The sequence below is a fragment of the Pongo abelii genome, chromosome 19 (assembly GCF_028885655.2).
Source record: "Pongo abelii isolate AG06213 chromosome 19, NHGRI_mPonAbe1-v2.0_pri, whole genome shotgun sequence".
Classification (NCBI taxonomy): Eukaryota; Metazoa; Chordata; class Mammalia; order Primates; family Hominidae; genus Pongo; species Pongo abelii.
The window spans coordinates 19,811,765-19,824,768 of NC_072004.2; the positions used below are offsets into that span (position 1 = coordinate 19,811,765).

Genomic DNA, 13,004 nt, shown 5'->3' on the forward strand with positions numbered 1-13,004 from the left:
AGACCAGTGTGTTCTTCACCATTCTCTTCTGGCCTTGGTGACCAGAATATACCTCCAAGTTTCTGCCAGGAGCCGGGATAAGTCACACATCTCTGTATCCCCTCCCGAGCTCTGTATGGGGTAGGCACTCAACCAAGGTCAATTCCACACTCCCTGCTGGGCCCTGCAAAAGGACCAGGACAGTCGAGTCACTTGCATTCCTGCTCAGAGGTCAGCTAGTGTCAGCACCACCTTGTTTATTTGGTCCACTTTCTTCTTCCGGCCCTTTGGGTGAACTCTGCACGCTGTCCTTGAGTGCCAGTGGGCATGGTCTTGGTGCCTCTCTCCATCTTTGGCCATGCCAGTTGTCTCCTCATCAAACTGGAGTCTCCCAAGGGCAGAGCCTCAGTCTCCGCAGAAAGTCTTGAGGATCCTGAGAGCAAGGACTGGTTTTCATCCATTTGGAGCTCTACAAGGGCAGGAGCTGTGCCTCCCCCTCCTCTGTGATAACTCCTTAGTACCCTGGTTCCAGCTCAGCCCACAGTGGGCACAAGGTGGGAGCAAGGAGGGATGAGGGATGCAGACAGCAATGACCATCAATAGAGGAGGTAACTCTGCTCCTGGGAGTTTCTATCCCGAAGAGGCTAAGTCTCAGACCTGCTGTTGGGGCCAGCCGGAGACCAGACTCCAGGATCTAGGTCACACCTGTGGCAGTAGAGCTGATTTATGGTGGCCCTGACAGCCTAATATCATCAAAATATCCCACACAATGGAGAGAAGCTGGGCCGCCCCCAGGCAGTCACCAAAGGACGCTGAGCCTGGGGCAGCCCGGCTGCCTCGTATCCCAGACCTCCCTCGGGTCTGTAGGGGGAGGCTGGCACAGAGAAAGGGCACACCCAGGTGTGCCACCTTCAGCTGGGAGTATAAGTAGGCAGCCCCAGGGACAGCTCTGTACCCTGCACTTAGGAGCCGGTAGCACTCCTATCACTGCTTCTCAACTCGTGAGCTACCAGCTGTGTCATGAGCTGCAGACAGTTCTCCTTGTCCTACTTGAGCCGCAGCGGCCGGGGTGGTGGGGGTGGCATGGGCAGTGGGGGCAGCATAAGGTCTTCCTACAGCCACTGCAGCTCCTCAGGGGGTGGTGGAAGAGGGGGCCGATTCAGCTCTTCTAGTGGCTATGGTGGGGGAAGCTCTCGTGTCTATGGGAGGGGAGGTGGCGGCAGTTTTGGCTACAGCTATGGCGGAGGATCTGGGGGTGGTTTTAGTGCCAGTAGTTTAGGCGGTGGCTTTGGATGGTTCCAGAGGTTTTGGTGGTGCTTCTGGAGGAGGCTGTGGTAGTTCTGGGGGTTTTGGAGGTGGCTTTGGTGGTGGTTCTGGAGGTGGCTTTGGTGGTGTTCTGGAGGTGGCTTTGGTGGTGACTATGGGGGTGGGTTTGGGGCTTTGGGGGTCGTGCTGGAGGTGGTGATGGTGGTATTCTGACTGCTAATGAGAATAGCACCATGCAGGAACACAATTCTCGGCTGGCCTGTTACTTGGGTAAGGTACAGGCTCTAAGGAGGCCAACAATGACCTGGAGAATAAGATCCAGGATTGGTATGACAAGAAGGGACCTGCTGCTACCCAGAAGAACTACCCCTCTTATTATGACACTATTGATGATCTCAAGTACCAGGTAGGTGCAGGAAACCATCTCTGTCTCGGTCTCTGTCTCTTACATTCTTTATCTTCCAAAAAAGGTAAAATGCTAAACTCTAAGCTCAGATAACAGCCAGGGAATCCACCTTTTGGAAATGTACGCTTTCATCAGAAACAAACTTGTGTTTGGCTTCTGGGGATCTCCCAGGATAGGACTTTGGCCTGTGCTCTGAGCATTCATTTCTACTTCCTCAACTTTCAGAGTTTGGGCAGAGCAAAGAGGAGGCCTGGGTTAACATGAGCTGAGCTGGGACTGGATGTGGAACCTCCTTTAGGTCTGGTCTAAGTCAATACTCTCTCTTCCTTTGTACTTCTCCTGGGCTTCTTTAGGAGTGTATCTTGATCTTTTAAGGTATTTTGGACCCGATTGTACATGTTGGTTATTCAAGTGATGGAGAGGATCCAGAACTCTGGGAATAGAAGCTATCTATCCATCCATCCATCCATCCATCCATCCATCCATTCATCCCTCCCTCCCTCCACCCACATGTCTATCTATCTATCCATTTATTCAGCCACTCAGTTCAGTGAGTGCCTACCCTCAGGGTTGCTCTGGGTAGACATAGTGATGTGCTAGACTTAGTTCTGGTGGAGCTCACAGTCTGACTCATCAGTATTCTCAGTGATTCCTCTAGTTTTAACTTCTGCATGTCTCTGGATGTGCTGTTTCTTCTACTCCAAACCTCTTCCATTTATTTATTAATGTTACATCTTAGCCATCCTTCAGGGCCCAATTCAATTGCCAGCCACCTCCTTCCTGAAGTCTTTCTTGATCTCCCATTGCCATAAGCCACCTCTCCTTTCCTTGAACTCTTTTAGGACACTTTTGACTTTGTAGTCAATGGTGGGATCCTTGAGGAACAGGATGTCAGTAATCTCTAAATCCCACTATGTTCTTTGCAGTAGATCTTCAAATATTTGTTGAATGAGTGAATGAATGAAGGCCACACCAAACATCTTCGCTGAAGGCTGGAAGGGGTCTGTGCCATGTCCCAGCTGTTGAAAGTTCCTCATTCCTCTTGAGAATCCTCCTGCATGGAATCCTCACTTCCTGTGGCTTTGCCTGGCCTCTTGCCCTCCCAGCAGTGGTCCACAGCATGATTTCATGGCTGTGTTCTTTTTTTTCAGATTGTGGACCTGACAGCGGGCAACAATAAAACTCTTCTGGACATCAACAACACTCGCATGACGCTGGATGACTTCAGGATAAAGTGAGTCCTGCTCCTCTTTTCCTCTCCTGTCATCAGCCCTTTCCCCCAAACCTCAGCGCTCTGGAGGTCCTGGTATGGCCTGGTTCCCTCTTGATTGTTTTCTACCCCTGGCTGGTCTGCAGGTTTGAGATGGAGCAAAACCTGCGGCAAGGAGTGGATGCTGACATCAATGGCCTGCGGCAGGTGCTGGACAATCTGACCATGGAGAAGTCTGACCTGGAGATGCGGTATGAGACTTTGCAGGAGGAGCTGATGGCCCTCAAGAAGGATCATAAGGTGGTAAGGTGCTGGAGCTTATGGCTTACTGGGGAGAGGGAGGAGCAGAAATGCAGAGACAGCAGGGGAGCTTTGGAACATTGCCTGGGAGACACCCTCTCCTTTGCTCTTGAGGACACTTTCAGCTTCTCCTTGGCATCACCTGTGGTAGTGGGTGGGCTTTGGCTTCACAACTGTGTCCCCTTTTTGTACCCTGGGGGGACCAGAGGGAGAAATCTGAAAGGTGGTGCAGAGGGCTTTATCCCTGACCTCATCTCCCTTTCCTCCCTGGCAGGAGATGAGTCAGCTGACTGGGCAGAACAGTGGAGATGTCAATGTGGAGACAAACGTTGCTCCTGGCAAAGATCTCACCAAGACCCTCAAAGACATGCATCAGGAGTATGAGTAGCTCATTGCTAAGAACAGAAAGGACATCGAGAATCAATACAAGACTCAGGTGAGCAGAGTGGGCTGCCCATTCATCCTCCTCCCGTCCATCTATGCATATCTCCATCCCTCCCTCCTCCCATTCCTTCATCCTCCTAGCTCTGCATCTCTCAGTGCAGCTGTCATTTATCCATCTTCCAATGGAAGTCATTCAACCATCTTCATTCACTGCATACAAACATCATTACAAAGTAGCTTCTCAGTGCCATGTTATATGTAAAGTATTGATGTCTCAGAGGTATTGATGTCTCAGATATGAGCCAAACAACATTGCTGCCCTTGAGAAGCTCACAGTTTATTAGATGTGTGTGAACAAAAGCAGAATGTGAACAATTTAATCTAATGCTATGTATTGTAAGACTATAGGAGAGGGATACAGTGTGTCTCCCATACTGTACTGAGCTCCTTGGTGGTTCCCTTCCTCCTTGAGTCTCCAGTGCCTAGCCAGAGTCTGGCACATACATGAAGGCATGGTCTGTGGTGTGTGTGTGTGTGTGTGTGTGTGTGTGTGTGTGTGTGTGTGTATGTTTGAAAGGTGGGGGAAGTTTGGAATAAGGTTAGATTGGAAAGATGGTTGTGAGACAAAGTGTGAAGGGTCCTGCAACCTTGTTGAGAGGGAATGTCATGTTGAGAGGACCGGACAACCCTGCATGGCTGGAGGGTACCCAAAACTCAGAACGACTTGTCTTTGGCTTCGGATTAGCCTTGGCCCTGGAGGTGAAGCTCCTGGTGAATGGGGCCGAATGTTGCCCACTGAAGCTCCTGACCCAGCCTGGTGCTTACTGAGCCTTTGGTTTTGCAGATAACCCAGATCGAGCATGAGGTATCCAGTAGTGGTCAGGAGGTGCAGTCCAGTGCCAAGGAGGTGACCCAGCTCCGGCACAGTGTCCAGGAGTTGGAGATTGAGCTGCAGTCTCAGCTCAGCAAGGTTGGTAGTTCTGCTGTAGACCCTTTGCCAAGGTGGGGCACAGGAAGGCTTTGCTGCCCGGGAGTGGGAAGAAGAGGAGTTATAATGTCACATCCCTCTTAAAGCCTTCTCCTGACCCTTAGAAAGCTGCCCTGGAGAAGAGCTTGGAAGACACGAAGAACCGCTACTGTGGCCAGCTGCAGATGATCCAGGAGCAGATCAGTAACTTGGAGGCCCAGATCACTGAGGTCCGGCAAGAGATTGAGTGCCAGAATCAGGAATACAGCCTTCTGTTCAGCATTAAGATGCAGCTGGAGCAGGAAATCGAGACCTACCGCAACCTCCTTGAGGGAGGCCAGGAAGACTTGGAGGTGCTCCAGGATTCGGTGGAACCCCTGGGGGTCCTTAGGCCTCTGACACTACTTCTATCCCTCTGGATAGAGGCAGCTGGGGGAAGTTCTCATACACAGGGTCTTATGGGTTGAGGACTTCTTCATCCTGGGGGCGGGAGGGACCTCAGTGAATTTGGGCTTTGGGGAAGGGGGATGGTGACACTGAGAGAAGGAGCTGCCTCCCTGCTCCAGGGAGGGGAGGGCCCCACAGTCCCAGCTGGAGGCTCTCCCCTCCCAGCTATGGTGCCAGCCCAGACTCTGTCCTCTGCCTCCCAGGAAGGAAAACAGAAAGATTCATGTTTGGGTTCTGACTCTGTCCAGGTCCATCCTCATATATGTGTGTGTGGGCCACTAATTTTTTATTATTATTTTTTAAGACGGAGTCTCGCTCTGTCGTCCAGGCTGGATGGAGTGCAGTGGTGCAGCCTCTGCTCACTGCGAGCCCCGCCTCCCGGGTTCACACCATTCCCCTGCCTCAGCCTCTCCAAGTAGCTGGGACTACAGGCGCCCACCACCACACCCCGGGTAATTTTTTGTATTTTTAGTAGAGATGGGTTTTCACCGTGGTCTCGATCTCCTGACCTCGTGATCTGCCTGCCTTGACCTCCCAAAGTGCTGGGATTACAAGCGTGAGCCACCGCGCCTGGCCTGGGCCGCTCATTTTAACTCTCTTGTTTTCTTTCTTTCTTAGTGAATCCTCCGAGCTGGAAAAATTGGCCTTGAGGGTAGCCAAGGAGGTCGAGGAGGAAGTGGAGGCAGTCATGGAAGAGGATCCAGGGGAGGAAGTGGAGGCAGCTATGGTGGAGGAAGTGGTTCTGGAGGAGGAAATGGAGGTGACTATGGTGGAGGAAGTGGGTCCAGCGGAGGAAGTGGAGGCAGCTATGGTGGAGGAAGTGGTTCTGGAGGAGGAAGTGGAGGTGGCTATGATGGAGGAAGTGGAGGTGGCCATAGCGGAGGAAGTGGAGGTGGCCATAGTGGAGGAAGTGGGGGCAACTATGGAGGAGGAAGTGGTTCTGAAGGAGGAAGTGGGGTGGCTATGGTGGAGGAAGTGGGTCCAGGGGAGGAAGTGGAGGCAGCCATGGTGGAGGAAGTGGTTTTGGAGGTGAAAGTGGAGGCAGCTACAGAGGCGGTGAAGAAGGGAGTGGAAGTGGTGGTGGCTATGGAGGAGGAAGTGGAAAATCATCCCATTCCCAGTCTCCTTCCGCAAAATCTGGTGACCAAAATGAGACGAAAGGTAAGGGACAATCCTAGGTTGTGGGGTGGAGGGAGGCACAACTCTAGATTGTGGGGTGGAGAGTCAAGGTATCACTCTTTTTTTTCGAGTATTTTTGAATCTCTAGGGAATACAGATTCTGAATAGAGCTAGATGTTAGGGAAATCTCTAGTGAGGTGTCAGAGACCGGCCCTTGGTTCTGAATTGATCATTATTTTTGACAGAGCCTAGGATGAGGCTAGGACCAAATCTACACATGGCTGAGTCTCAGTCATGAAAATTGTGCATTATCATGACCCACCCTATGAGGTAGGTTTTATTATAATCCCCATTTTAAGGAAAATGAGGTTCAGAGAAAATAACTAATTTGCTCAAAGTCATACAATCACAAATGAGGGGTTCAGCTCTGTGGGGCTTCACAGCCAGTACTTTCAACTCTCGTGAGGATGGGGGACCAGGATCAGCAACAGTTCAGGTGGAAAAGAGACTCAGGGATTTTAGTCAGTAGTTGGCTTGCACAAGTATTACATGATGCAACTGCCAAAAGGATGAACATAATCTAAATGTAAGAAAGACTCACACAGGTGAGTTGGTCTCTAGATCAGGGAAAATTTTCCCATGTACACATTGAATTTTATAAAATATAAATGTAATATGAAATTATAGTAAAAGGCTGGGTAATATGACTGGGAATGTTTAGCTCAGAGAAGACTTGAGGTGCCTGGGAGCTGCCCTGCAGGGTGTCTGATGTGGTTTTGTGTGTCCAGTGGCACTGCAGGGCCATGGATGTACGTCTAAGAGTGAGGCTGGGGCCGTCTTTTGCCTCAGTATCCAAATAATTGACTAATAAATCTGTTGAATGGAGGGGGCTGCCTCATAAGCCCCCCATCCTCAGACTTGGGGGTGCATCTGCCAGGTTTGTTGCAACAGAGATTCAGGAATTAGATGGGGATCAGTAGATTGGGAGACCCCAGGGTCCTTCCCCGTCAGGATTCTCCAGCTCTTTGAGCTCTAGTGTCCTTGCTTTGAGTTTCCCCATCTTTCCCCAAGTCCCAACCCCTCTGCTCCTGCTTACAGTCTTCCCTTCTCCCCCTCATCTCCCTTCCATCTCTCCACAGACTTCCTTTCGCGATACTAGAGCCTCTGTAAACTTCTCCTGCCCAGCCCCAGATGAGCATCCCCAGATGGGCAGACCCCCGATGAAGCCTGCTTATTGGATCCTGACATCAGGGATAGCTGGTGAGCCCCTGTGCCCATCTAGGACTGGACTGACTTGGCATATGTGCCTCTGGTTTTCCATCATCCTCCAACCCTGCTTGGCTTTGATCTTTGATGACTTCAGAGTTGGGGAGACAGACCTCTTTCTTCTCTCTGGCCTGGGGTGATCTCACACCCTGCATGATCTTGATTATAATAAAGCTCTCCTACTGCAAATCAAACTCAGACTTTGACCCATTTGTTCTTTGGGATTAAGAAGGGATAGAGTGGGCAGGACACAGTAGCTCATGTTTGTAATCCTAGCACTTTGGGAGGCTGAGACAGGAGGATCACTTGAGGCCAGGAGTTCAAGACTAGCCTGAGCAACATAGTGAGACCTGTCTTTACAAAAAATTAAAAAAAAAAATTAGACAGGCATGGTTACGGGCACCTGTGGTCTCAGCTACTCAGGAGACTGAGATGGGAGGATTGCTTGGGCCCAGGAGTTGGAGGCTTCAGTGAGCTATGATCGCATCATTGCATTCCATCCTTGGTGACAGAATAAAGGGATAATCAATCTGTTATAAAGAGTGTGGGTTCACTTTTCTATTGGTTAACTTTTGCTTGTAACAAAGGAACCCACATTTAGTGGCTAAAAATAACAACCATTCATTTAGCTTACAGTTTTGCAGTTTAGACTGGGAAGCTCTGTTTCCCTTTATGCACCTATGTGGTTCACTGCAAGTCGGCCAGGTGGCTCTTCCTCTGGTAGTTGGCTGGATGCTGGTTGGGGTGATGAGGATGAATGGGGTCTGTGACTCCCATCCTCCAGCCAACTAGCTTGAGCAAGTGTTCCAAGATAATGAGCAGAAACATGCAAGGCCTCTTGAGGTTTAGGCTCAGAGAAGTCACTTTGGCTGTATTATATTGGCCAAGCAAGTCACAACCTAGCCCAGATTCAAGAGCAGGGGAAATAGACTTCTCTTGAGGGGAGGAACTGCAAAGTCACATGGCAATGGGCATGGATATAGGGAGGGCAATAACTGAAGCAATGTTTTGCAAGCAATCTACCATAGTCTATTGGCATGTCGTGTGTTAGCTATGGAGGAAAACAAGACAAAAATGATGTGGTCTTTGCTTGTAAGATTTCAAGTAAAAAATATAGGCATAAATAAAGTCCTTCAAGGCAAAGTAAGGGACATTCCACAAGATATCAGCCAACAATATTCTCTAAAGATTCTGATAGTCAAAAATCCTTTTTATCGCTAGGGGCAAATAGCACCCCCTGCCTTCCCCAGCCTCCAGGCCTCCGACTCTTTCCCAGTGTGACGCCTCCAACACTGAACTGCTCCCTGAACTCCCTGCATTGTCTCACCCGGCCAAGCCATTTCCCACGGCTTTCCCTGTGCCAGAAACACCCACCACCTGAGCCCTTTTCTTCCCACTCCTCATTCTTCAAGTCTCAGGTTCTTGGAAGAACACTTTCTCCTTCCCTCCACCCCACCGCACGGGGAGCAGTGAGCGACTCCCACAAATTTTTTTTTTTTTTTTGAGACAGGGTCTCACTCTGTCACCCAGGCTGGAGTGCAGTGGTGTGATCATGGCTCACTGCAGCCTCAACCTCCTGGGCTCAGGTAATCCTCCCACCTCAGCCTCCCAAGTAGCTGGAACTATAGGCACACACCATCATGCCCTGACAGTTTTTTGTAGAGATGTTACCTAGGCTGATCTTGAACTCCTGGACTCAAGCAGCCCACCTGCCTCGACCTCCCAAAGTGCTGAGATTTTAGGTGTGAGCCACTGTGCCTATCCTCTCACAAAATCTTTTCTAGAAACCCGTACCTGGCCAGGTATGGTGGCTCATACCTGTAACCTCAGCACTTTGGGAGGCCGAGGCAGGCAGATTGCTTAAGCCCAGGAGTTCAAGACCAGCCTGGGCAACATAGCAAGAACACGTCTCTAAAAAAAAAAAAAAAATTGGCCCAGGCGTGGTAGCACATGTCTGTAGTCCTAGCTAGCGAGGAGGCTGAGGTGGGAGGATCACCTGAGCCCAGGGGTTTGAGGCTGCAATGAGCTAGGATTGTGTCACTGCACTCTACCCTGGGTGACAGAGCAAGACCCCGTCTCAACAAACAAACAAACAAACAAGAACAAAAAACCCAAAAAACAAAACAAAAAGCTCCTCCCAGCCCACACCTGCTGAGTGGTAGTCCCCTGCGGTGATGACTGACACATGCCATTTAACCTTCGCGTTGCTGGTAATAGCTATTGATTTTATGGAGTGCCAGATACTGTGCTTCATACCTGATTTTTCATTTATTCCCCCCCAAGTCCTCTGAGGTTGGTGTTATTAGCTTCATTTCAGAGGTGGGGACACTGAGGCTCTGACAGGTGAGGTAACGGCCATTGCATGACATGGCTTCGAAATAAAATGGTGGCTCTGTGAATCAAACCCAGGCCACCCTGGCTCCAAGGCCCGGGCTCTAAACCACATGCCACGCTGGTGTGATAATGGTCCATGTTTTATAGGGGAGGAAACTGGAGCTCAGGGAGGGGAATACCTAGGCCTGGCTAATGAGTGGCTCTCACCCCAAGGCGTGGCTCTTTGCAAAGGCCAGGCCTGTCACTGCCTTGCTACACGGTCACTTAATCTTACCTGCTACACTATACTGCTGGGCCTCTGTTTTGTAGCTATTTGTGTAGATCTTTCCCTCCCCCACTCTCCCCTCTCCCATCTACCGGGAGCTTGCTGGGGGCCGGGCCTGAGTCTCTTTCATCTCTGAATTCTGCATGTAGCATAGGGCCTGGCTCAGAGCCCATGCACAGCACACGAGTGAATGAGGGAATGAATGGTGTTTCCTGGGCATGGCTTTGGGCAAAGCAAGAAACTGCTTAGAGCTCCAGCAGCCCCGGGTCCCTCCTCAGACCCTGACCTGCCTCTTGCCTTTGTCAGGAGCCTACAGTGTTTACCTCTTTCTCTTCCCTGAGTTCAGGTCGTCCCCTGGGGACAGACATCCTGCGTCGGGGGCACCTGCCTGCTGGTTTCTGCTGAGCAGGACAACAGCTGTGGGACTTTAGGCAGGCTGAGGCCCCACTCTGTCTCGGTTTTCTGACCTATACAAACTTTTGGAGGTAGGCTAAAGCACGTGTTTGGGCTTTAAAAGAGGGCGAATCTTTGCTGAAGCAAAATCTCACAGAAAGCTGAGTATATAAAACCAGTGTGAGTGCATGTGTGAGAAGGCCTGTGAGTGTATGAGTATGTGTATGCATGTGTGTGTATGTGTGAGTAGGTGTGAATACTGTGTGAGGTGTGTAAGTGTGTGTCAGTGTGGGTGGTCACAGTGGATACACTCAGCTCCCACCTCTCTGCTTAGGGCTCAGCAGGCAGGGCTTGAAAATCTCTGGGCTAGAAGATTTCTATGCCTCCATCCTACAAGTGTAGGAGTTTTGTCTAAATCATCTTGCTGGGCTTTTAGATGCTTATTATCTTTTTTTTCTTATTTTATTTTATTTTATTTTTTTGAGACAGGGTCTTGCTCTGTTGCCCAGGCTGGAGTGCAGTGGTTCGATCTCAGCTTACTGCAACCTCTGCTTCCCAGGCTCAAGCAATTCTTCCCGCCTCAGCCTCCCTAGTAGCTGGGATTACAGGGGCCCACCACCACGCCCAGCTAATTTTTGTAGTTTTAGTAGAGATGGGGTTTCACCGTGTTGGTCAGGCTGGTCTTGAACTCCCAACCTCAGGTGATCCACCTGCCTTGGCCTCCCAAAGTGCTGGGATTACAGGCGCGAGCCACCGTGCACAGCCAAGAAGATGCTTACTATGTTTCTTAGCAGTCAAGGTGAGGATAAGGATGAGGTAACATGGACATGGCAGGAATGGGAAACTTGGGGTTCCTGAAGCCTCCTCTCTTCTCCCCATGCTCCGGCCCTTTCTTCTGAAGCCTCAGACACGGATCTCCCTGTTGGGAGGTGTTTGTTTGGTTTCTGTGTGCCAGGTCCTCATTGTATGTTTACCAAGCAAGGACAGATATCTCTGGTGGATCTTCCCATCCCCACAGGCTCCAGCCCTAATCCCAGGTAAGGACTTTGGAGGAAGCACTTTCCTCTCCAACTCCAGCACATTCCACTGGAGGGGGAAGGGTCTTGGCAGGACTGAGCCAGGGGAGGGCAGAAAATGCATCCTGGCACTGTGGTTCCTTGGTGCATCCCCCGTGCCTCTCTGGTACTGGCACTGCTGGTAGGCCTTGGGCTGGTGCTTGGGCAGCCTGCTGAGGACTGATGCTGGCACTGGGTAGTTCCTGCCTGGAATGGACATGAGATGCCTAAGGGAGCCAGTGAGGCTTTGTCTTCTGTTAATACTCTGTGTGTGTGTCTTTGTGGTGGGGTGGTGTTCCTTTTCAACTGACTTCAAAAGCCCTTCAGATACCAGGCCCCTGGCATGGGATCAGGCATCAGCTACTCTTCCTTGGGGCAAAGGGGATCTCCCCCGTTCTCCCTCATCTCCCCCTGAGTCCCCAGGCGTGGGCATTCCTGGTGTTTCCAGCTCCTGGCAGCCAATCTCGCTATGCGATTCTCTGTGGTTTCTGCCTGATGAATGTTTATCCTGCAGCCGATTGGAGCTGCAATGAGCAGGGCCTCAGCATCCTGTCTCCGGAGCAGCTCTGAAGCTCCTTCCAGCTGCTGTTAGGAATGCCCCTTCTCCCCCAGCCCCCTGCTCACCTGGTCCAGAAACTCACTAACCTGATCACCCCTCCCCCAAGTCTGCAAGGCCCCGCTTGCCAGCCTAAAGCCAGTGGAGCCTGGCATGAGTCAGAATTGAAAATAATAAGCACTCCCCTCAACCCATGCTAGAGGTGAGACATGCTCACTGCTGCTTTTTTGAAAATGTGGAAAACACAGATCTTCATTAGAAATCATCTGTCTCTTGGCTGGGCGCAGTGGCTCACACCTTTAATCCTAGCAGTTTGGAAGGCTGAGGTGGGTGGATCACTTCAGGCCAGGAGTTTGCGACCAGCCTGGCCAACATGGTGAAACCCTGCCTCTACTAAAAATATAAAAATTAGCCAGATGTGGTGGCAGGCACCTGTAATCCCAGCTATTCAGGAGGCTGAGGCAGGAGAATCACTTGAACCCAAGAGGCAGAAGTTGCAGAGAGCCAGGATTGCGCCACTGCATTCCAGCTCGGGTGATGGAGTGAGACTCTGTCTCAAAAAAAAAAAAATGAAAAAAAAAAAAAAGGAAGTCACCTCTTTCATACCAACCCCTAACTGCGGGCTCTGTCTGTGAAGGCAGGGCCCAGGTGGACACAGCCCTTGTCTTTCCGCTCCCTCAGCGGTCATCAGCGCTGGCAGAGATCGGGGTACAGTCATTGCTTGGTTAGTAGAACCTAATTCTGCCAGGACGCCTTCCAATACAGATCTAGGAGGGCCCCGGGTGTGATTCCTGTCCTTCTGGAGGCAGATTAGATAAACCACCGTCCCAGACCAGCTTCCTGACTGCAGTGCAAATGCGAGGCTCACACCTCAACCAGGAGCCGTGCAAGATTCTCTCCTTCCCTCGTCCTCACCATGAATCGTCAGCCTGACCTGCTGGCTCTGCCCTCAGGATATCCCTTGCAGCAGGCCACTGTTCCTGAAGTCCTCTGATGTCTCCCCAGAACAAGCCCCCAGTGTCTCTCACCTGGACTCTGTTAGAGCCTCTTATTAGAT

General features: G+C 50.8%; 1 pseudogene; it reads left to right on the plus strand.

Annotated features, from left to right (window-relative positions):
* The first annotated feature begins 999 nt into the window (after positions 1-999).
* LOC129056812 (keratin, type I cytoskeletal 9-like) lies at positions 1,000-10,374 on the plus strand (annotated as a pseudogene).
* The last annotated feature ends 2,630 nt before the right edge of the window (positions 10,375-13,004 follow it).